Source organism: Amblyomma maculatum, chromosome 1, assembly GCF_055883805.1.
Source record: "Amblyomma maculatum isolate TAMU_Amacu chromosome 1, ASM5588380v1, whole genome shotgun sequence".
Classification (NCBI taxonomy): Eukaryota; Metazoa; Arthropoda; class Arachnida; order Ixodida; family Ixodidae; genus Amblyomma; species Amblyomma maculatum.
Window position 1 is genome coordinate 468,155,888 of NC_139344.1, and position 25,494 is coordinate 468,181,381.

At 48.4% G+C, this 25,494-nt stretch overlaps 1 non-coding gene across 1 annotated transcript; it reads left to right on the top strand.

The window, feature by feature from the left end:
• Positions 1 to 24,902: 24,902 nt before the first annotated feature.
• TRNAM-CAU (transfer RNA methionine (anticodon CAU)) lies at positions 24,903 to 24,974 on the top strand. Its single transcript has one exon. It is a non-coding gene; the product is annotated as a tRNA-Met (tRNA).
• The last annotated feature ends 520 nt before the right edge of the window (positions 24,975 to 25,494 follow it).

Consider the following 25,494-nt stretch of genomic DNA (forward strand, 5'->3'; position numbering starts at 1 on the left):
CGTACGCGTTAGCTCGAGTGTAGTTGACGTGTTTTATCATGTGTATTCTTGTTTTGTGATTCACGGCAATAAAGAAGAAAAAAAGAAAAAAAAGCAGAGTGGCGCCGTGGAAGCGTGCTGGGCCGATAACCCAGAGGTCCGTGGATCGAAACCACGCTCTGCTATATCTTATTTTTTTTTCTTCTTTTGAGCAAATCAATTGATCATCAGACAGCTGTAATCGCTTTGTTGTCTGCCCTAAAATGCATTTCACTTTAACTGCACACTTTTCCAGCAGCCCGTGCTGGCGTCGTTTTTACCCATGTCTCTTTGTTGCGTAATTTTCTGTGCGTATAAAATCTGGGTTTAAAGATGGAAATGAGACGAAAGCAGAGTGGCGCATTTTGCTTCCGGCAGCCGAGCTGAACGGATCGCCGGGTCATGGGCTCCAACGGAGCGGCGATAGCCGCCGTTAGACGGCCGCGGAAACAGGATCGATGCAAGCGAAGATAGGACTACCAGATCATTTTGCCTACACTGCCAACCAGTCGTGTTGTTTTAACACGGTTTTTCTTCACGGCGATGTACGAGTGAGGCCTTTCCGGGTCGTAGATTTTCGTGACGCCCTGGCGGAGTCCGGTGTGCTCCCCGACGTGGTTGCGTTGGGGACGTACCAAATCAACCATGTCTGGGCGGTTACCTTGCGGAGTGCGGAGGCAACAAAGAAGCTGCTCGCTGTGTGACGCTGGGGCTAAGTCGACCCGGCCTTCACTTGGTAGCGTGCAAAGACTTCGGGGTGATGAAGGATTGAATATTCGAAGTTGGTAAAATATGTACAAGCAGGTTTAATGGCACTTTGGGAAAATTATTTACATGAAAAAAAAGGGTATATCAGCAAAATGGCAACCGTTAAGAGTTCATAGCGAGAAGCGTCTGGATTAGCCGTTTACCCAGGGCTCAGAGCGTCATTTCGTGCTCTGCAACGTCCTTAAAACCCCCTATGTCCAGCCCCTCTCTGAAGATGCTGACCAACCAGTTCCAGGGCACGCCCCTCAGATATCGGCATCCAATCGAACACATCACTGCACTGATGGTCTGATGCACTGCCTGGTCCGGTATTGTTTCGTTGGGCGTGGTCACTTGTTGGCGGGTAGAGCTTGGGAACGGCGAGGAGGTACATTTCTATTCTTCAGCAAAGATCCGATATGGTGGTTCCGGCAAGTGGATTTCCTTCTCAGAAAGACAAGTTCACGTGGGCGCCACATACTGCTCCTAGCATTGTCCCTTTCCGACAATTGCAAATCTTTCCTGCATTCCCGGGAATTCCGCTAATGGCCGTATTCGTCATGCTCCTTTCTTGTCCTGTACGTCAGCGGACGTGTCACTCTGTGGTCTCCTTTGGACAATAGGCATTCCTCACTTGACAATAGCGCTTCTCGACGGGAAGGGTGAACAATTGAACAAAAGCACATATGGCTATTTCTCACAGGGCGACTTTGCTTTGTATTTTTCTTGACGTTCCCTTGACAGGGCCAAATTGGCAGTTGCAGGGTCTCGACAAAGCAAAGCAGGCTGACACAAAAAGATTCATGGAAACAGGCTCACTTGGAGCCCTTGCACCAACAGCACATATCCACAACACATATCCATGTCCACAGGCGAACAATAGTGCGCGCAAGTGCGGACCATGCACGGTCATAACAGCCTCCTCCCCCGCCAGAAGAGTCACGGAGGGCAGCAGTCGCAGCTGCTGCATGAAGAGACGACTTAATGGCCTGCACATGAACGCTTTAAGCTCGCTGTTGCTTGTCGCGTTGTCTTGATTGTCGTAGGCCAAATTGCTTGAGCTGTCTCTGAAACTCAACCACATGTCTAAGCAAGCACTCGGCTCCTGTCTGAAGAGACCAGGTGAAAAGAAAACTGCCATCGTTGTCCGAGAAAAGCCCACACTCAAGGCGTTCAGGACCCACGTATGCCTAGAAAACCAAACGTGCTGCTTTACATAGTCACACATATACAAGAGCACGAAAAAAAAGAACCTGAGTATCAATTTGGATACATAGTGAGGAGCACCTCGGACCGCTTAGAAACAGCGGCTAAGCGCGTCCGCATTCCCATTTAACTTCCCCTTTTTGTATGTTATTTCAAAATTGTACTGCTGTAAAATCAAGCTCCACCCCAGAAGGCAACTGTTCTTCGATTTCGCAGTTCGCAGCCAAGCCAGGGGACAATGGTCCGTCTCTACGGTGAATTTGGCCCCTCCAAGATAGCACTGCAATTTTTGAATGGCCCATACAATGCAAGCGCACTCTTTCTCTGACGCGCAAGCCCTCTCTCTAGAACTCAGTTTTCTGCTCAGGTAGAGCACGGAGTGCTCATTGCCGTCGTCATCTCTCTGGCAGAGAACAGCTCCTAGCCCTTGATCACTTGCATCACACTGGACCGTGAATTCTCGGTCATAGTCTGGAGCTCGCAATACCGGACGGCTAATCAGCACAGCCTTCAGGTTTATGAAGGAGGCTTCCTTTTGTTCGTCCCAGACTACATTTGTCGGTTCTGTCTTGCGGAGAGCGTCGGTCAGAGGGCTAACCAAAGCTGAATAGTTAGGGATGTAGTGATTGTAGTATCCCGTCAGCCCCAGGAATGCCCGAATTTCCGTCTTCGTGCTCGGTCGCGGGCAGTCTGCTACCGCAGAAATCTTAATCTCGCTGGGTTTCCTGAAACCTTGACCTACATTGTGACCCAAGTAGTCCGCGGTCGCCCTTGCCAGGCAACATTTCTCTGCCTTTACGGTTAGCCCAGCTTGACGCAAAATGCTCAGTACAGCTCTTAGATGTACCATATGGTCCGCCCATGAGTCGGAAAAAACCGCAGTCATCTAAATAAGGCACCGCGAATGTTTCACACCACTTTAAAACCCTATCCATGAGTCGGGAAAAACAAAATGGAGCATTTTTGAGCCCGAAACTCATCATTGTTGGCTGGTAGATGCCCGTCGGAGTGACGAAAGCCGTGTATCTGCTGGCGCGTTCAGTGAGCGGTACTTGCCAGTATCCTCGAGTAAGGTCCAGCGTAGTCACATATGCCGCTCTACTGAACTGTTCTAATCTCTCCTCGATATTCGGAATAGGATACACTTGATCCCTGGTGAGAGAATTTAGCTTTCGGTAGTCTACCACAGGCCTAGGGTCTTTGCCTGGAGCTTCTACTAAGATCATGGGCGAAGCATAATCGCTTTCCGAGGGTTTTATTACTCCCAATTCCAGCATGCGAGTTACTTCCCTATCCAGAATTTCTCTTTGCCTTGGAGAAAATCGGTAGCACCTTGATCGCACTGGCACGTCTGAAGTCAGCTCAATATCGGGCTCAGTCAAATCAGCCCTGCCTGGCCTGTCCACGAAGCAGGCCTCAAACTCTGTTATTTTCTCGCCCAGATCGGACAGCTGGGATTTATTTAGTTCTCCTCTCTGCTCCGTCTTTTTGAGAAGCTCCTGAGCGTTGCTTTCTTTTCCGCTGAGGCAAATCAAGTTGTCCCCCATCTCCTCGAGAAGGTTTAACGTTAGATTTACCGCGGCTTCCCTCTGCACATAAGGCTTCATAAGATTGCAATGATAAATGCGCACTTCTTTACGCCTACCGGGGATTTTCACTGCGTAGTTAGTGTTAGAAAGCTTTGCAACGACTTCAGCAGGTCCTTCCCACTGTACATCGAGCTTATTCTGCCTTGAACCTCTCAGCAACATCACCTGGTCCCCGATAAGAAACGTCCTTTGACGGGCTGACTTATCATAGTACACTTTGGAACGAGCCTGGGCTGACTTCATGCTGGCCTCAACGAGTTCCTTAGTGTTATGTAAGCGATTCAAGAGGTTCAGAATGAATTCTACTACTGTTGGGTCTTCTCCGCGCCCCTCCCAGGCTTCGCGCACCATTCGCAAAGGTGAGCGCAGTGACCTTCCGTACACCAACTCGGCCGGGCTAAATCCAGTGGATTCGTGCGGCACTGACCGCAAAGCGAAAAGTGCTGCAGGCAGGAAGGTATCCCATTCGCGCTTGTTTTCATAGCACAGTCCCCTCAGGACTCGTTTGAGAACAGAATGCCATCTTTCTACGCTGTTGCTCTGCGGATGGTGGATTGAGCTATGCAGTACCTTAATGCCGCATCGCTCGAGAAATGAGGTGGTGAGGACACTTGTGAAAACGCTACCCTGATCACTTTGGACCTCGGAAGGGAATCCAACTCGTGCAAACACTGACAGCAGCGAATCCACTACACTCTCGGACGTCACCTCGCGCAGCGGAACAGCTTCTGGAAACTTTGTGGCTGGGCATAACATAGTGAGGATATAACGGTACCCTGACTCTGTCACAGGAAGTGACCCAACTACATCTATTACTAACCAGTGAAAAGGCTCGGTAATGATTGGTACTAGCACCATCGGAGCTTTCCACTTATCTTGCGCCTTTCCAACCCGCTGGCACGTGTTGCATGACCGCACAAAATTTTCCGTGTCCTTAAAACATCCAGGCCAATAGTATTCTTGCAACAACAGCCTCTGCTTTGTTTTCCTTATTCCAAAGTGACATGACCACGAGCTGCCATGGGAAAGTCGCAGTAAGTCTTCGCAGTACTTTTGGGGAACGACTAATTGGTCCCGCTCTACTCCGCGCTTATCCTTGAATAAGCGATACAGTACTCCCTTTCTCATCTAGAAAGAAATATTATTTGCTGTCTTAGTGGCACGGTGGCGCTCCCTTATCTCCTGTATATTAGGATCATTGGCTTGCTCCATAGCTAAGTCCTCTCGGGTTCCACTTAAAAGTCTCGTGAGATTACTAGACACTGGTGGCAAGAGGTTACTCTCAAGAACGTCCTCATTCCGCGTCTCATCAAGCTCACTTTCAAGTTGACTTATCTGAGATGCCTCGCTCTCAAAGTTTTCTGACCCGCTATCTTCCGCATCGACCACTGTTTTAACTGCCGTTTCCTCCGCTGTGGATTTTTCTGGAATGAGCAGTGTAGCTAGTTCTCACGCCTTTGAACGTGTTAAGGCTTGCACAACTCTGTCTCCGAAAAGGATGCCCCTCTTTCGCAGTAGCATGTCCGATTTGTTGGAAAACAAATACGGATAGCAATTAGGAAGCTTTCCCTGAAACGGCAGCCTCGTTTGTGAACTCGCCGAAAGGGCCCTCGATGACCACGTTCGCGATTGGCAAGCACACACTCTGTTCCTCCACTACCTGGCGGATCCATGCACACTGTCCTGTATAGTCGGAAGGCGACACATACGCCGGATGGACAACATCCGTCGTTGCGGCCGAATCGCGCAGTACCTTGCAAGGCTTCCCGTTGACTACTAGGTCATGCAGGTAGGGTTCCAAAAGCTGCATATTTTCATCGCAGTCACTGACATACGAGAAAGCAATCTTTTCTTTCCGGCAGTTGACGGCAATGTGACCCTGCTCATTACACCTAAAGCATGTGAGCGGCTTCCTAGCCTCAAGCTTATTCTTAGTGTTCTGCGCGTTGGTCACTTCTCCACTTTTCTCACTGCCGTCCTTTCTAGGGAGTTTGCCTGAAGAAACCTTCCTTTCTTCGTTTGCAACTCTAGCAAAGTGCCTTTCCTGACGGTTATTCACACTCAACTTGGGATTGCGGGGCCTATCCACTGCTGGGTTGCTGAATTGTCGGTGCGAAGCGTACTCCTCAATGAGTTCGGCAGCTTCAGTTGCCGACTTAATGTCGCCTCGGTCCTGTAACCAATTTCTTTCTTTTTCTGGGAGGCAGTTATAAAACTGCTCCAAAAGAATTCGCTCGACTACAGCGTCCCTATCACTGTAGGAATCTGTGCTCTTTAGCCACTCGCCCCAATTTACTCTTAAATCGTACAAGAATTCAGGGTAACTCTCGTCCCTGGACTTAGTAGCGTTCAGAAAACGTTGTCTGAACGCATCGGCGCTAAGCCTATACTTTCTCAGAAGGCAAGCTTTGACCTTCTCGTAGTTGTCCGGTCCTCCTTGCTTAGCCGCGCGACAACCTCCGCTGCCTCGCAGGGCAGAACCGTCAATAATCTCTGAGACCAAGTGTCTCGGTGCAAGGACAGTTTTTCGCAGGTTCGCTCAAAGGTAGCCAGATACAGCCCGATATCCCCTGATATCACATATGGCTGCATGTACTTTGACATCTTGAAATCTGCCTCCTTGTTGAGAAGAGGTACCGCTAGCTTGGGACAATTGCCCGACCTCTTGCTCAACTCTAGTTCTAATTTCCGGAGCTCAATTTCTTGCTCCAGCCTTCTTGCTTCTCTCTCAATTTCACGCCTCGTTTCCTCTTTTTCCCTCTCAATTTCACGCTCACGCTTCTTTTCCTCTTTTTCCCGCTCTTTCTGCTGTCTGAGTTGCTCCCCCTTTTTTTGTCCGATAAGGTTCCATGCTTCACTGAGCTCCTCATCATCGGCTCCCAAATCAGTGATTGCCTTTAAAATCAAGGGTTTTCGTGCCAAACCACTTGTATTAATTCCCAATTCCTCACACAATAGCAACAGTTCCGGTTTCTGCAGCTTTTGTAGGTCCATGATCGCTCCGAGTGTCGGCTACTTCCAAAACAACAGTGCAACAGTGCAAACCTAAAGGCGTTTCAACACTTTTTACCAGTTCTAAAATCCAACCCTGTTCTAGAACCTGCTCCACATTAGAAGAAAAGCCAAGCACTCACCCACACATGCGATCGATGTTCCGAGCTGCTCTCTTGTTGGCCGATTGCTGCTTGAGATGCCACCTCCGATCACCAGGTGTTGTGGCTTGTAGCTTCAGATCCCAACGCTGGTCACCAGTTGTCGTGACGCTGGGGCTAAGTCGACCCGGCCTTCACTTGGTAGCGTGCAGTGACTTCGGGTTGATGAAGGATTGAATCTTCGAAGTTGGTAAAATATATACAAGCAGGTTTAATCGCACTTTGAGATAACTTATTTACATGAAAAAAAGGCTATATCAGCAAAATGGCAAGCGTAAAGAGTTCGCAGCGAGAAGCGTCTGGATGAGCCGTTTACCCAGGACTCAGAGCGTCATTTCGTGCTCTGCAATGTCCTTAAAACCCCCTATGTCCAGCCCCTTTCTGAGATGCTGACCAACCAGTTCCAGGGCACGCCCCTCAGATATCGGCATCCAATCGAACACATCACTGCACTGATGGTCTGATGCACTGACTGGTCCGGTATTGTTTCGTTGGGCGTGGTCACTTGTTGGCTGGTAGAGCTTGGGAACGGCGAGGAGGTACATTTCTATTCTTCAGCAAAGATCCGATATGGTGGTTCCGGCAAGTGGATTTCCTTCTCAGAAACCCAAGTGCACGTGGGCGCCACATACTGCTCCCAGCATTGTCGCTTTATGACAATTGCAAATGTTTCCTGCATTCCCGGGAATTCATCTAATATCCGTATTCGTCATTCTCCTTTCTGGTCCTGTACGTCAGCGGACGTGTCACTCTATCGTCTCCTTTGGACAATAGGCATTCCTCACTTGACAATAGCGCTTCTCGACGGGAAGGGTGAACAATTGAACAAAAGCACACCCGGCTATTTCTCACAGGGCGACTTTTATTTGTATTTTTCTTGAAGTTCCCTTCACAGGGCCAATTTGGCATTTGCAGGGTCTCGACAAAGCAAAGCAGGCTCACACAAACGATTCATGGAAACAGGCTCAATTAGAGCCCTTGCGCCAACAGCACATATCCACAGCACATTTCCATGCGCACAGGCGAACAATAGTGCGCGCAAGTGCGGACAATGCACGGTCATAACATCGCCTTCAAGGAGCTTCAAGTGAAGAAATGCCGCTGACTCATCATCGACCCTGAAGACCAGCAGGTAAAGCTGCGGTTTCACTGGATGCTTCACGGCGTGGCCGACGACGACATCCGGACGGCGTTCGCAGCGTTTGGCAAGGTGACGGAAGTCACGCGTGAGCGGTGGCGTATACAAGGCGTCAATGACAAGGGTTCTACGACAAGGACTGTCCTACTGAAGTTGAAGCCGGGCCTGAAAGTGGACGACCTGCCACATCAGGTACGCGTCGCCGGAGAGTTGGCCCTTGTCGTGGCGCCTGGACGCCCGATGCAGAGCATCCGCTGCCACGGCTCCGCTCACGTGCGCCGGGAATGCGAAGTCCCCCGCTGTACGAAATGTCGGCGGTACTTCCACGCAGACAACGATTGTGTACGCACTTACGCGGCACCTACGGGTGCCGCGTCAAAAGACGACACGGCGGAGCTCCTGATGGACGTAGTGGAGGCCGAGGAATCCGCAAAAGGCATTGAGGAACAGGAAAAGAAAACCGGCGCTACGGACTCTTCACGACCTTCCAGCGGCAATGCCGGGCCGAAACCCGAAGCACGAGAATCTGCGGGAAACCAGATGGAGGAGCCGACTGAAGGAGTAAGCGGGCCGGCACTTAAGGAAGCAGAACCAGCGACTCTGTTTGGGCAGAACCATGACAAGAGCGCCGCCCGCTCCACCGGTGTTCCTGCCCCATCGAAGCAGCCCCACGCCCAGACCAGTGCTGAGGGAGATAAGGCGACCGCTCCCAGCGTCGAGGAGCCGCCGGCAAAAACCAGCCAAGGACGACGGTCCACTTTGCGGCCGCGACCTAATGTGTCGGCGGAGAGGAGAGACCACGACAAACCGCCACCGCAGCCATGCCTGCCGCCAGCACCGATGGCTCCGGATGGCTCTCGCGTCTAGCCACGCGCTAGACGCGAGAGGTAAGCACCATATTACCGGCCTCTTTCCTCTGTATGAAAATGGCTCCTGCGGCTCCGATAAAAGTAGGTACACTTAATGTCAGGGGACTGGCAAGCAAGAAAAAGCAGGGCCAGGTGTACCGCCTTTTAACTGAGCATGACATCGACGTCCTGGCCGTGCAGGAAACGAAAGTTGATAGGGAAGAAGAGACCGGTAACATGGTGCGGCGTTTCACGTCTAGGTATTTTGCAGTAGTGAGCCAAGCAATTGGCACGTCTGCGGGTTGTGTCATTTTTGTTAAGAAATTACCCGGACTCGAGGTTCAGGCGCGTATGGCATGTCCGTCCAGCAGGTGTGTTTGGGTTGATTTTCTGTACAACAAAAAGTATTGGCGCATTATTAGTGTGTACGCTACAAATGTTGTGGATGAGAGGGTAGCCTTTTTCAAAACGTACAAAAGTACATCAGTTGTGAGAAATCCCTGATTGTCATGGGCGACTTTAATTGCGTCTTGAGAGGCTGCGATAAATCCAGTACAAGAGCGTTTAGGGACAGAAATACCGAGGCTCTCTCGGAAATTATAGACACTAGCAACCTTGACGACGCGGCGGAATGTTTAGAAGGATCGCGTTGTGTGAAGTTTACACATTTCCAGCGGTCAAGCCACGCGCGGCTGGATCGCATTTATGTGTCTACGGACGTCATATCAGAATGCAGTAGTTACAATGTAGTACCGATTTCATTATCTGATCATTGTTTATTGGAGTGCGGGATAGGGACAAAATATCGAGGCAATCAGTGTTCATGGGAGACGTGGAAATTAAATAATAAGCTCATTACAGACGATATCTTTAGTAGGAAAGTAAGCGAAGAAATTGACAAAATAGAGTCTAGGGGGGAACTTTGCAAAGAGCAAATAAAGATAGTAGCAATCGAACGGTCAAGCTGTATACGACAAGAAGAGAAGCGTAAGGAGGACAATTTAAGATCCTTGCTGGCTAGACTACTTGAAAAAGAAAGCGAAGAGCCTGGTAAATGGATGGACGATATCAGGAAAATAAAAAAACAGCATTGAAATGTTCGAAGAAGAGAACTATCGTGGTGTGCTTGTGCGAGCGAAGGCGCAAGATATAGCTGCTGGGGAGACACCGTCGAAACGAGCACTAGGAATCGAGAAGACGCATGCTCAGAGAAACCACATTGAACTGATCGAATGAGGTTGTACGTTATCTGGAGAAAGCGGTCATATCCAGCAGGCGTTTCTTGAATATTATCGAACGATGTTTACGAAGCAAGACGTGGAAGTAAACGCATTCAAAGGAAAGTTTCTGGCCGCTTTACCGCGATTAGATGATGAGCAGAAAGATAGGCTGGAGCTGTTTATAACCGCGTCGGAGGTCGAGCTTGCCATACAAAAATTGAACCCGCGAAAATCTCCCGGCCCCGACGGGTTAAGCGCGGCGTTCTACAAAGCATACAAACATGAAATAGTGCCAGTACTGACAGCCGTGTACAACGAGTCCTACAAAGTAAGTGGATTGCCCCCGTCTTATGGCAAATCCCACACAGTGTTGATTCCTAAATACAATGAGGCGGATAAGTTACAACAGGTTACAGCATATCACCCTATCGCACTCACGAATGTAGACTACAAAGTATTTATGAAAATTCTAGCCCGTAGACTACAGTCAGTAATTCAACAGTTAGTGGGACCACACCAGACGTGTGGGATCAAGGGTCGATCCATTGTTTCCAATGTGCATAAAGTGAGGAGTGTGCTTGAGTGCTGTGATCACACAAACAGTTGTGTAGCCATCCTTCAGTTGGATCTGGAGAAAGCATTTGATTGTGTCTCACATGAAATCCTGTTCTGCATACTCGACCATGTGAATGTAGGGTCCGTCATTCGCGAGAGAGTGGCCATGGCGTACCGAATCTGCACAACAAGATTGATTGTAAATAAGAGTTTGGGGGCCCCCATAAACGTGCAGCGATCGGTGCGCCAGGGTGGTCCTCTCAGCACTCTGCTATTCGGCATTTACATCGAGACACTGTGTTTAAATATCATAGAAAACGACAAAATTCGTGGCTTCCAATTGCAAGCTACAGAGGTTAAGCTGCTGGCATATGCGGACGATATGGCTGTATTCGCAGTGAACCGTGAAGGGGTAATCGAGGCCGTGTGGTCTGTAAAAGAATTCACAAAGGTTTCCGGCAGTAAAGTTAATTGGTCAAAGTCCCTGGGGCTTTGGCACGGAGAATGGCCAACGACGCCCGAGAAGTTCGCAAACATGTCCTGGGTGACAACACCAGTAAAGTACTTGGGAGTTCCACTAGATAGTTATCGCGATAGCGAATCGTACTGGAGGGCACAGACTCAAGCCATGCAGGAAAAGGTGGAGGGGTGGAAACGGCAACAATTGTCAGTTTTCGCCAGGGCCACAGTGTGCAATATGTTTTTTATGTCGAAGCTGTGGTACGTGATGCAAGTGTTGCATTGTGCAAGGATGAACGGATATTTACCATTTTTGTGTGGGCAGCAGAATGGGAAAGATGTAGCCGGACCAGTTTGTTTAGGCGGGTGAAGGACGGTGGACTGGGTTTGGGGCATTTATTTCTACGACAGATTGTCAGCAGATTTCTTTTTGTTCACGATGTAAAAGATCCATTTTTGCGTACTGTGGGCCAATTAAGGCTCGGAAATGCACTGCCGGACTTTGTTGTCTCGACAGATAGTGTGTCGGTTCGCATTTATGGTTATTTTAGAGAAGTTGTCGCTAGTGTGCGATTCCTGTCTGTTCGGTTTTCTTATGAATATTTATCTTGTGTTAGCAGGAAGAAGCTGTACAAGGATTTGTGTGACGTTGTTCTTCCCATACCAATGTACAGGGCCTTATACAGTGGGGTGCTGGTGCCGTCAAATGCAAAAACTTTTTTTTTTAAGTTACACACGGAAACACTGCCAGTAAAGAAGGTCTTGGAAGGGAAGAACTTATTTTTACCTTGGCGTTCGCATTGCCTGATTTGTAAACAGCCAGAAACTATAGACCACGTTTTCCTACATTGTTGGGAAGGGGTATATTTTGGGATATTTTACAAAGGACTTTAAAAAAGGAATTTCCATTAGACTCGCACGGTATTAGGTACTTGCCAGTAGAGAATGAGGATGGGGTGCCATTTGACCTTATTATGCTAATGGCCCTCCACTGTATTTGGTGCTCGAGAATGGCAGGATACCACTGCGATCCTGACGCACGGCCAGCACGGATCTATTTTCGGGAAGGCATGAATAGATATATTGAAATTCAGAAACTTGCTCCTGAAGCTCCCGAGTGGCTCGGAAGAGTGGAGCCATTAGTGACCCTAAGAGAACTTTTGCATGACGCGCCACAACCCACCTGGCTTATTGCTGTATTAATGAATGCTCAATGTGCCCTGTAAGTGGTTTTGTGTATTGTGCCGAAGTCAGGCAATAAAAAATATAAAAGCAGAGTGGCGCAGTGGAAGCGTGCTGGGCCCATAACCCAGAAATCCGTGGATCGAAATCACGCTCTGCTATATCTTATTTTTTTCTTCTTTTGAGCAAATCAATTGATCCTCAGACAGCTATAATCGCTTTGTTGTCTGCACTGAAATGCATTTCACTTTAACTGCATGCTTCTCAAGCAGCCCGTGCTGGCGTCGTTTTTACCCATGTCTCTTTGTTGCGTAATGTTCTGTGTGTATAAAATCTGGGTTTAAAGATGGAAATGAGACGATTATGCTAATAGGCCTACACAGTCTATGGCGGCCCAGAATGGTGGGTTTTCACTGTGACCCTGACGCCCGCCCTGCAAGGCTCTACTTTCGCGAGAGTATACACGCATTGGTTGAAATGCACAAATTGAAGACCACTGTGCCAGACTGGATTTCAAGAGTCGAACCACTATGCGAGCTGAAGGAATTTTAACTTGTGAGCATTCTGTTTGTAGCGTGTTTTTATTGGTTTTGTTTTGTGTTGGTGACGACCGGAAATAAAGAAAAAAAAAGCAGGGTGGCGCAGTGGAGGATTCCACTTCCGGCCGCCGCAGCGATCGGACGTGTTATGTTGGGCTCCGTTGGAGCGGGTACAGCGGTCATGTCTGGCCGCGGAAACAGGCTTTTTGTTTTGGACAGTGATTATCAGGTTGTACTGCCAAGTTTGCCTACAGGGAAATTTGTTGAAAACACTTTTTAGCACGGTGACATCTGGGTTCGCCCATACCGGGCGGAAGACTTTCGTGATGCGTTTGCTCCGCTTTCGCTCATGCCAGATGTTATCGCCCTGGGGGCGTACCGCATGAACCACGTCTGGGCCGTGACCTTCAAGGACGCTGACTCGATGAAGAGGATACTTCGCTTTGTAGACCTGCAGGTTAAAGGTGCTCGGTGTCTCGTCATCGATCCTGCTAACCGAGACGTCCGAATGAAGGTACACTGGTTGCTGCACAGTGTACCAGACGAAGACGTGCGGCTCGCCTTTGCTGCTTTCGGGAGGGTGACAGATGTTTCAAAGGAGAAGTGGAGAGTACAGGGCGTGTCGGATAAGGGTTCAACAACAAGACTTGTGACACTCAAGTTGAATCCAGGTGTCAAGCTCGACGCCCTTCCGCATCAGGTAAGCGTCAGTGGCGAATTGGCCCTAGTTGTAGTGCCTGGCAGGGCCCCGCTTTGCCTGCGCTGCCAAGGTACAGGTCACATACGGCGTGAGTGCCGCATTCCGCGATGCAGCTCTTGCCGTCGGTTCGGACACGAAGAGAGTCAGCGCACTCGCACATACGCAAGCGTCACCGGTCCCGGCAAAAGCGATGATGTGTCCGAGCTGTACATGGATGAGGCGGACGCTGAGGAGACTTCGAAAGCAGGAAAAGGACCAGCGGCCAAGGAAGTATTGCAGCCTAATCTTCAAGTCCTTGTGCCGCAGAAGCCTAGTGTTCACGCTAGCCCACCGAGCAAACGAATAGTTACCGACCAAGATGAATCTGCGTTGGATAACGCGACGAACGACGACGAATCGAACATCGAGGGCACCGAAGCAACCGCAATGGACGTTACTCAGGGAGAGCTGGCGTCGGTGCCGGTATACTTCCCGTAAAGCGGCCGCGTGACCAGAAAGATACCAAGAGTGAGCAACTGGACGGCAGTGGCAGCGAGGAGCCGCCACCAAAAGCAACCGGGATGAGACGGCCGCCCTTCAAACCGCGGCCGAACGTCCCGTCCGAGCTAAGGCAGGCGGTGAAACCGCCTCCATAATCCTTTGGCCTGTGTGGTCAGGTGGACTCAGCGAAGACGGTGCTGGCTGTGATCTTTACGGCGCCTGCGAAAGACTGGATTGGGGAGCGCTGCATGGAGGCTTTATGCACTGTGAGTTTAGTGTTTTGTTACCCGCTACGAACTCTTATTAGCGGGGCTTTTGTTACTAAACATAGCGGGTAATCTCGATGTAACACTTCGTCTAGCATCTTTAAGTGTGCGGAGTTTGGTAACGAGAAGACGACAAAGCGAGCTGCGTCGCCCATTTCTTGAAAAGGACCTTGACCTAATCGCTATGCAAGAAACTAAGATTCAAAGGGAAGAGCTAACTGATCGTATGGTGTCGTTCTTTTCTTCTTTGTGTGACGTATGCGTCTGCCGTTCCGTCGGCGCGTCGGGTGGCTGCATTTTATTTATTCGTAAAAGTTTAGGCATCAACGTTGCTTCCGTTGTGGCTTCCCAATGCGGTCGCCGTCTTGTTGCTGACTTTTCGTTTTCGAATTATAGTTATCGTGTTGTCTGTGTTTATGCTCCGAACATGGTGGGCGAGCTCAAAACATTTTTCGAAAGTCTCGAAATGCATCCTAGGTGCGACAAGGTAGTAATAATGATAGGAGACTTCAACTGCATTTGTTTCGCTCAGGACCGCGCGAAAAATTTGCCAATGAGGCATAAGAGTGCTCAGCTGCTTCACTCTTTAATTAATGAATGTAATCTCGAAGACGTTGGCTATTTGCTCTCTTACGACGCACACCCTAAATACACGCATTTTCAAAGGGATAGCCACGCCAGATTAGATCGAATTTATGTCTCTGCTGAACTGGCTTCATTGTGCACAGAGTATGATGTTAAGCCCGTAAGCTTCAGTGACCATTGCTTAGTAATTGGAACATTTGGCAGGAAACAGCGGTGGTCACGATTTAACTGGCACCTGTGGAAATTTAACGTGAAGCTTTTAGAGGACGACAGTTTTGTACGAGAGACAACGAAAGAACTCGATAAATTACTTTCGACGCAGGCCGAAAGCTATATAGTTGAGTGGGAAGAGCAAAATCAGAGAGTAAAGCTTTTAGCTATCGAAACTGCAAGCGCAATTCGATATGACGAGAAAAGAAACGAGAAAAAAATGCACGAGGGCCTTGAGGTTTTGCTTAGCATGGATAGCATCCAGCCGGGAAGATATGCACAAGAAATAAAAGCACTGAAACTACAACTTGAAAACATTGACACTGAAAAGTATAAGGCAGCAGTGATAAGAGCAAGGTCTGAAAGATTTTCGGCGGGGTAGACGCCAACTAAGCGAGCGCTGTCAGATGAGAAACGGCAAGCGTATCAAAAGGAAATACGGCAAATTGAGAAGCGAGGTTCTGTAACTAGTGACCCTGCTACTATCAAAAATGCCTTTATAGAACACTACAATGAATTGCTTGGCCGTAAACGCGAAGTCAAAAATGGTTTTCAGGCAGAATTCTTGCGCCAAATGTCAAAACTCGATGATGATGTTAAAACGCGTCTAGAACGACCCATAAGTTTGACAGAAATAGAAAGTGCGATAGACGAGCTTCCAATGGGAAAGTCGCCAGGACCTGACGGGCTTGGCGCTGCTTTCTACAAAGCATTTAAAGATTACACAGCCCGGATTTTGCTTAAAGTGCTAGACGAGTCGTACGAGCGTAAGCAGGTTCCACCTTCATTTTCTACCTCGCACATTGTTTTGATTCCGAAGTATGATGAGCCAGCAAAACGCTTGTTGGTGGGTTCTTACCGGCCGATAAGCCTCACCAACGTGGATTAGAAAATATACATGAAAGTGCTGGCGAAAAGGCTTCAAAGTGTAATATAGAGTCTTGTTGGGCCCCACCAGACGTGCGGCATTAAAGGTCGAAGCATCGCAACTAATGTGCAAGTGGTACGAACTGTTTTGGAGTGTTGTGACGCGATTGGATCTCGAGTGGCAATGATACAGCTGGATCTCGCCAAAGCATTCGATCGCGTTTCTCACGATGCCTTGTTCGAAGTATTGGCACACTCAAACATAGGACAAGTGATTGAGGAAGGTGTTCGAATGGTGTATGCGAACTGCACGACACGGATAATTGTGAATGGAGAGCTCACTGACAGCATTCGTGTGCTGTCGTCAGTGAGGCAAGGCTGCCCCCTGTCACCCCTGCTGTTTGCGGCCTACCTCGAGCCTCTCTGCCGGTCTATCATAAGCAATGAACGTATAACAGGTTTTATGCTACAGTCAGCACAGGTCAAAATGCTCGCATATGCAGATGACATCGCTGTATTCTGTTCAAGCAGAGAAAGCATTCAAGAAGTTACTGTCCTTGTTGAAAAATTCTGCCGACAGACAGGCTGCGAAGTAAATTAAGAAAAAAGTGTCGGGTTCTGGCATGGAGACTGGGATGTTACGCTTGAATACTTTTCTCGTTTGCAATGGTCAAAATTGCCGACCCAGTATTTAGGCCTGCCGCTTGAATCGTACCAAGATCCCACCCCTTTCTGGGCTGGCCAAGCAGAGAGGGCGAGATAGAAAGCTGATTCATGGTAGGGCAAGCCGTTGTCAATGTTCTCACGCGCTTATGTGTGCAATGTTTTCCTTGTGGCAAAGATATGGTACGTAATGAATGTGCTTTCGGCGACGAGTGTTAACATTAAAAAAATTCATCGTGTCTTTGCCGTTTTCATGTGGGCATCAACATGGGAAAAGTGCAGCAGAACCAACCTCTTTCTTCCTGTTAAGGCGGGGGGCTTGGGCCTCGTGCATCTCTTTTTGCGATAGGTTGTCTCGCGCTTTTTTTTTTCCTAAATTCTTGAGGACGGTCATGCAAGTACGACTGTGTAAAATGCTTCCAGAATATGTTGTCTGTTCTGGTAAGAATATGAGTGGCGCCTTAAAAGGGTACATGCGCGAAGTTGTCTTGTCTTTCAGAATGTTGCATGGGCGTTTTTCAATGGAATACTTGAGCAAAGTGAGTAAGAAGAAGCTGTACAAAGGTCTTCTGGATGTGACGATACCGTTGCCGATTTACCGTGCACCACACCGGGGAGGCCCCGGGCAGGATCTCTTAAAGCATGTGAAAAAGATGCCAGTTAGGCCTTCAGTTAAAGCTTTCTTCTTTAAGCTACATTCCAACACATTACCTGTTAAAACCTGGTTACATGAACAAGGCTTATTCGTTCCCTGGACAACAGACTGTCTCCTTTGCAAAAAACCAGAGACAATCGAGCACGTCTTTCTGGATTGCTGGGACCCAGTCTTTCACTGGGATGTTCTCCAGAGAACACTAAAGAAAGACCTTCCGTTAGATCCGTATGGCATACGGTTCCTTCCAGTCGAGAATGAGGGTATTCCTTTGGATTTATTCATGGTCTTGGGCCTCCACAGCCTGTGGAAAACAAGGATGCAAGTGCAACATGCAGATGTCAACACGCGTCCTGTACGCGAGAACTTTATCGAGAGTGTGCTGCTTCTTAGAGAAACGTATCGGGTGCTTTCTGATCCACCTGACTGGATCAGTGTGCTCGATGAACTGGCTGTCCTCAAGAAATTTTAAACCTTTCGTGACAGCCGAAGTCTGGTTGTTGCGAGTTTTACCATTATTTTGGATTTTTTTTAATTGATGTGAACTCAAAACAGGCAATAAAGAAAAAAAAGAGTGGCGCAGTGATCATTCTACTTCCGGACACCGTAGTGAACGGTCGCAGGATCATGTGCTCCAGCGGAGCGGCGATAGCGGCCCTTTCCAGCCGCGGAAACAGGCTCGACGACATGGACGATACCGAGTATCAGATTATTCTGCCAACTTTGCCCACCGGACGCGTTGTTTTTAACACGCTTTTTTTGCACGGCGATGTGCGAGTCAGGCCATACAGGGTCGAGGATTTCCGCGACGCCCTGGTCAAGGCTGGTGCGCTCCCCGACGTTGTGGCGTTGGGGGCGTATCAGATTAACCATGTTTGGGCGGTCACGTTAAGCAGCACCGAAGCAACGAAGAAATTGGCGGCTTTCAAGGAAATCGAAGTTAAGGGACGCCGTTGCCTCATTATTGATCCCGAAGACCAACAGGTGAAGTTGCGACTTCACTGGATGTTGCACGGTGTGGCAGACGACGACATCCGGACGGCTTTTGCTGCGTTTGGGAATGTGACCGAGGTGACCCGGGAAAGGTGGAGAGTTCAAGGCGTCAAGGAGAAGGGGTCCACCACGAGGACTGTGCTCCTCAAATTGAAACCCGGCATTAAGGTCGACGACTTGCCTCACCAGCTGCGAGTTGCCGGAGAGCTAGCCCTTGTCGTGGTGCCTGGGCGAGCGATGCAGTGCCTGCGCTGCCGCGGTACCGGTCACGTTCGACGTGAATGTAAGGTACCGCGTTGTCCAAAGTGTAGACGCTACGGACATGACGAGGCTGCCTGTGTGCTTTCGTACGCTTCGGCCGCGGGACATGGAACTGCGGAACGGTCGGCGGAGCTCACAATGGACGTGGTCGAGGCGGAGGAGGCGGCGAAGGGTGCCGGAGAGGTGCGAACGAAGACGCGGGAGACGGATTCATCGGTGGACTCGGCAGAAAGCGGCAAGGCTGCGAGGGATGTGGGCAGAGCGGACTCTGCACCTGAGCTCACTATCAATGAGGAAGGCACGGCACTTGAGCCGGCAAATGGTATGGAACAGGATAATGGGGAGGAACACTCGGACACCAGTGCTGTTCGTAAGCCAAGCGTCCCAGCCCCAGCCAAGCGATCCCACACACAGTCCGAACCTGAAGGTAACCAGGTGTCAGCCCCCAGCGTCGACGAGCCACCAGCAAAAACGGGGCAATCCCGGCGGTCCACGCTACGTCCGCGGCCAAACATATCATCAGAGAGACGGGCAGCGGATAAAGTGCCCCCGCTGCCGGGTCAGCCGCTCGCACCGGACGGGGATGGATCCAACGACGGCGTCTAGCAACGCGCTAGACGGGAAAGGTAAGCACCATGCTTTCGGTCTCTTCACCCTTGATGAAAATGGCGCCCGAAACCACCTTAAGAGTAGCCACGTTAAACGTCAGGGGATTGGCAGGCAAAAAGAAGCAGAGCCAGGTGCACCGGCTCTTAACTGACCACGATATTGACGTGCTTGCCGTGCAAGAAACTAAGGTCGATGGGGAGGAAGAGACCGGGAGCATGGTGCGACGTTTCACGGCTAGATTTTACGCCATTGTTAGCCACGCAGTTGGAACATCGGCCGGGTGTGTATTGTTCGTCAAAAAGCTGCCTGGTCTGGTTGTAAAGGGCTACTCCTCATGCTCTTCTGGACGGTGTGTAGTGGCTGATTGTGTATACAGCGGTGTTGAGTGGCGCATTATTTGTGTGTACGCTCCTAACTGTGTGGAGGAAAGAACAGTGTTTTTCGAGAATGTTATGCAGCAGTTAAGTACGGAAAGGCAGGTAGTATTGCTGGGCGATTTTAACTGTGTACTGAATGCTCGAGACAAAACCAGCACACGCGGATTCAGAGACAAGAGCACTAAAATGTTATGCCAGGTAATAAGCGAATGGAATATGGAGGATGTGGCTGATTGCTTGGAAGGACCGCGTGCCGTTCAGTACACGCACTTCCAAGGTTCTAGCCACGCGCGTCTGGACAGAATTTACGCGTCGCTGGATTTGATTCATTCATGCAATGAATACCGAGTGGTGCCTATGACATTCACGGATCACTGTTTGGTGCAATGCTTATTCGGCACCAAAAAACGAAGCAATGCATTTAGCTGGGAGTTATGGAAATTCAACAACAAATTGCTTAAGGATGATGCCTTTAGACGCGTGGTATTGAATGAATTGATTAAAGTGAGGCCAGGGACTTGGCTCGAAATCTGGAAACAGTGGGAGTTGTGCAAGGAACAGATTAAAATTAAAGCCATTGACAGATCCAGTTGCCTGGTGTACGAGAAGAAAATTACAGAAACCCAGCTTAAGGCTTTGCTCGCAAAACTACACGAACAGGAATGTAAGGCACCCGGCAGATGGATAGAGGATATTCGAAAAATAAAAGAACAGATTAACTTGATAGAAGAAGACAGATACCAAGGAGCGTTAGTGCGTGCAAGAGCGGAAAAATTGGCCATGGATGAGACGCCGACAAAAAGATCGTTGGGAATAGAAAAAGCAAATGCAAGGCGAAATCACGTGGCAGAGGTAGATTGGGCAGGACGCACTGAAACTGATAACGAAGGAATCGCGAAAGCTTTCCGGGAGTATTATGAAGATCTATTTTCGTCCCGAGAGGTTTATTTGGACCGTTTTAAAGAATCCTTTCTTGACGCGATGCCAAAAATTGATGACGAACAAAAAGAAAGACTGGAGCGGCCAATAAGCGAAAAAGAAGTGCAGCAGGCAATAGAAAATTTAAACCCAGGGAAATCACCCGGGCCTGATGGCCTGAGTGCGGCTTTTTATAAAGCGTTCAAGGAACAGCTATCACCTTTGTTGTGTGCCTTATTTAATGAAGCGTATGAACTGAAGGCACTGCCTGCGTCTTTCGGATCGTCGCACACAGTACTTATTCCGAAAACTGACCAACCAGATAAGCTTAGGCAGTTGTCGTCTTACAGGCCCATTGCTCTGACAAACGTTGATTACAAGATTTATATGAAGGTGCTTGCTGGCAGACTACAAACGGTTATATGCGAACTAGTGGGCCCTCACCAAACGTGCGGTATCAAAGGGCGATCTATCTTTCAGAACATTCACAAAGCGCGAAGTGTGCTCGAATGCTGCGATGCAACTCATGCATGTGTTGCGTTACTGCAGTTGGACTTGGAGAAAGCTTTTGATTGTGTGGCACATACTATTCTGTTAAGTATATTAGACTATGTTAATGTCGGCTCTGTTATTCGAGAGGGAGTGGCTTTGGCGTACCGTAACTGCACTACGAGATTAATTGTCAATAAGTCACTGGGGGCCCCCATCAACGTACGACGTTCGGTGCGCCAAGGTTGCCCCCTCAGCCCTCTTTTGTTCGGCATTTATATTGAAACGTTGTGTTTAAGCATCCTACAAAACAATGACATTGATGGTTTTCGACTGCAGGAGTCAGAAGTCAAATTGTTGGCTTACGCAGACGACGTTGCGGTTTTTTGTGTAAATAAGGAGAGTATAAAGAGGACAGTGGATGTGGTAAAACATTTTAGCAAAGTCACAGGGAGTAAAGTTAACTGGGGTAAGTGCCTGGGATTTTGGCACGGAGAATGGCAGCTGACCCCCGACACTTTCGCTAATGTGTCGTGGGTTACAACGCCTGCAAAGTACTTGGGTGTGCCCTTGAAATTTTACAAGGAAAGCGAGCCATACTGGCGAGAGCAGGTCAAAGAAACCAGTGAAAAAGCGGAGAAATGGAAAAGCGCTCAATTATCAATATTTGCAAGAGCCGCAGTTTGCAACCTGTTTTTAATTAGTAAGTTATGGTATGTTATGCAAGTGTTGCATTGCTCCCGTGTAAATGTGCAAAAATTGCATCGAGTTTTTGCGGTGTTTGTTTGGGCCTCGAGTTGGGAGAGGTGCAGTCGGACAAATTTGTTCCGGCAGGTGAAGCATGGGGGGCTTGGTCTGGGTCATTTGTTTGTGCGACAGATTGTCAACCGGTTTATGTTTTTTAGGGATGCCAGCGATCCATTCCTGCGCACAGTGTGTCAACAGAGACTTGGTCGAACGTTGCCTGATTTCGTAGTTTATACTCAATGTATGCCTGGTTCTCTGTTTGGATTCTTTAGGGAAATTGTTTTGAGTGTGAAATTCTTAAGCGCACGTTTTTCGAAAGAGTATTTAAGTAATGTTAATAGGAGAACATTATACAAGGATGTTTGTGAAGTGGTGTTCCCGGTGCCCTTGTACCGAGCTTTATACTATGGAGGCACAGGAAGTAATGTACTAAAACGCGTAAAAAAAATGCAAGTTGCTCCGGGAGCTAAAACGTTTTTCTTTATGCTACATACCGGTACTTTGAGTGTAAAATCATTTATGGAGGAGAAGGGTATGTTCCTACCGTGGGGGGCCCAATGTCTCATCTGCAAACAGCCAGAGACAATAGATCACGTGTTTTTGCATTGCTGGGAGGGGGTATATTTGTGGGATGTTCTGCAAAGGACAATAAAAAAACAGTTGCCACTTGATTCCCATGGCATTAGGTATTTGCCATTGGATAACCACGATGATATGCCGTTAGACCAGGTTATGTTAATGTGCCTCCACAGTATATGGCGCGCACGAATGGCTGGTTATCACTGCGATCCAGATGCACGGCCAGCCCGCATGTATTTCCGTGAAAGTGTGCAGCGATGGCTCGACGTGCTTAAATTGCAACCATGTGCTCCTGAGTGGCTGTCAAAGCTGGAACCTTTGACGGTGCTCAAGGAATTTTAAACGTGACAATGCCTGCCCCTCAGTGGGTGTTAGGCAACGCTAGCTACCTTTGTGTACATATATTATTCCTTTTTTTCCTGTTGTTTTGAGTTCCAGTGCGGTGTATTTGTGTCAAAGCCAGGCAATAAAGAAAAAAAAAAAAAAAAAAAAGAGTGGCGCAGTGAAAGCGTGCTGGGCCCCTAACCCAGATGTCCGTGGATCGAAACCACGCTCTGCTATATCTTATTTTTTTTTCTTTTGAGAAAATCAATTGATCCTCAGACAGCTGTAATCGCTTTGTTGTCTGCCCTGCAATGCATTTCACTTTAACTGCATGCTTTTCCAGCAGCCCGTGCTGGCATCGTTTTTACCCATGTCTCTTTGTTGCGTATTTTCTGTGTGTATAAAATCTGGGTTTAAAGATTGAAATAAGACGAAAGCAGAGTGGCGCAGTGCAAGCGTGCTGGGCCCATAACCCAGAGGTCCGTGGATCGAAACCACGCTCTGCTATATCTTATTTTTTTCTTCTTTTGAGCAAATCAATTGATCCTCAGACAGCTGTAATCGCTTTGTTGTCTGCCCTGAAATGCAGTTCACTTTAACTGCATGCTTTTCCAGCAGCCCGAGCTGGCGTCATTTTTACCCATGTCACTTTGTTGCGTAATTTTATGTGTGTGTAAAATCTGGGTTTAAAGGTGGTCATAAAATAAAAGCAGAGTTTCGCAGTGACTTCTGACTCCTGCAGTCGAAAACCATCAATGTCATTGTTTCGTAGGATGCTTAAACACAACGTTTCAATATAAATGCCGAACAAAAGAGGGCTGAGGGGGCGACCTTGGCGCACCGAACGTCGTATGTTGATGGGGGCCCCCAATGACTTATTGAAAATTAATCTCGTAGTGCAGTTACGGTACGCCAAAGCCACTCCCTCTCGAATAACAGAGCCGACATTACATAGTCTAATATACTGAACAGAATAGTATGTGCCACACAATCAAAAGCTTTCTCCAAGTCCAACTGCAGTAACGCAACACATGCATGAGTTGCATCGCAGCATTCGAGCACACTTCGCGCTCAAATGCTGGCTTACGCAGACGACGTTGCGGTTTTTTGTGTAAATAAGGAGAGTATAAAGAGGACAGTGGATGTGGTAAAACATTTTAGCAAAGTCACAGGGAGTAAAGTTAACTGGGGTAAGTGCCTGGGATTTTGGCACGGAGAATGGCAGCTGACCCCCGACACTTTCGCTAATGTGTCGTGGGTTACAACGCCTGCAAAGTACTTGGGTGTGCCCTTGAAATTTTACAAGGAAAGCGAGCCATATTGGCTACAGCAAGTCAAAGAAACCAGTGAAAAAGCGGAGAAATGGAAAAGCGCTCAATTATCAATATTTGCAAGAGCCGCAGTTTGCAACCTGTTTTTAATCAGTAAGTTATGGTATGTTATGCAAGTGTTGCATTGCTCCCGTGTAAATGTGCAAAAATTTCATCGAGTTTTTGCGGTGTTTGTTTGGGCCTCGAGTTGCGAGAGGTGCAGTCGGACAAATTTGTTCCGGCAGGTGAAGCATGGGGGGCTTGGTCTGGGTCATTTGTTTGTGCGACAGATTGTCAACCGGTTTATGTTTTTTAGGGATGTCAGCGATCCATTCCTGCGCAGAGTGTGTCAACAAAGACTTGGTCGAGCGTTGCCTGATTTCGTAGTTTATACTCAATGTATGCCTGGTTCTCTGTTTGGATTCTTTGGGGAAATTGTTTTGAGCGTGAAATTCTTAAGGGCACGTTTTTCGAAAGAGTATTTAAGTAATGTTAACAGGAGAACATTATACAAGGATGTTTGTGAAGTGGTGTTCCCGGTGCCCTTGTACCGAGCTTTATACTATGGAGGCACAGGAAGTAATGTATTAAAACGAGTAAAGAAAATGCAAGTTGCTCCGGGAGCTAAAAGGTTTTTCTTTATGCTACATACCGGTACTTTGAGTGTAAAATCATTTATGGAGGAGAAGGGTATGTTCCTACCGTGGGGGGCTCAATGTCTCATCTGCAAACAGCCAGAGACAATAGATCACGTGTTTTTGCATTGCTGGGAGGGGGTATATTTGTGGGATGTTCTGCAAAGGACAATAAAAAAACAGTTGCCACTTAATTCCCATGGCATTAGGTATTCGCCATTGGATAACCACCACGATATGCCGTTAGACCAGGTTATGTTAATGCGCCTCCACAGTATATGGCGCGCACGAATGGCTGGTTATCACTGCGATCCAGATGCACGGCCATCCCGCATGTATTTCCGTCAAAGTGTGCAGCGATGGCTCGACGTGCTTAAATTGCAACCATGTGCTCCTGAGTGGCTGTCAAAGCTGGAACCTTTGACGGTGCTCAAGGAATTTTAACATGACAATGCCTGCCCCTCAGTGGGTGTTAGGCAACGCTAGCTACCTTTGTGTACATATATTATTCCTTTTTCCTGTTGTTTTGAGTTCCAGTGCGGTGTATTTGTGTCAAAGCCAGGCAATAAAGAAAAGAAAAAAAAAGCAGAGTGGCGCAGTGGAAGCGTGCTGGGCCCATAACCCAGAGGTCCGTGGATCGAAACCACGCTCTGCTATATATATTTTTTTTCTTTTGAGGAAATCAGTCAATTGATTCTCAGGCAACTGTAATCGCTTTGTTGTCTGCACTGAAATGCATTTCACTTTAACTGCATGCTTTTCCAGCAGCCCGAGCTGGCGTCATTTTTACCCATGTCTCTTTGTTGCGTAAATTTATGTGTGTATAAAATATGGGTTTAAAGATGGTCATAAAATAGAAGCAGAGTGGCGCAGGGATTCCACTTCCGGCCACCGAGCGTGACGGGCGTGCTGTCATGTGCTCCGTTGGAGCGGCGTTAGCGGCTCAGCCGAGCCGCGGAAACAGGATTGCTGTTCATGATAACGAGGAATACGAAGTAATGCTGCCCCACCTACCTACAGGTCGTATCGTTTTGAACACAGTATTTTTGCACGGCGACGTTCGGGCGCGGCCGTATAGGGTCGAGGACTACAGGGATGCCTTGCCCGTTTGGATTTGCTCCCTGAGGTTGTAGCCCTGGGAGCATTCCAAATGAATCATGTGTGGGCGGTTACGTT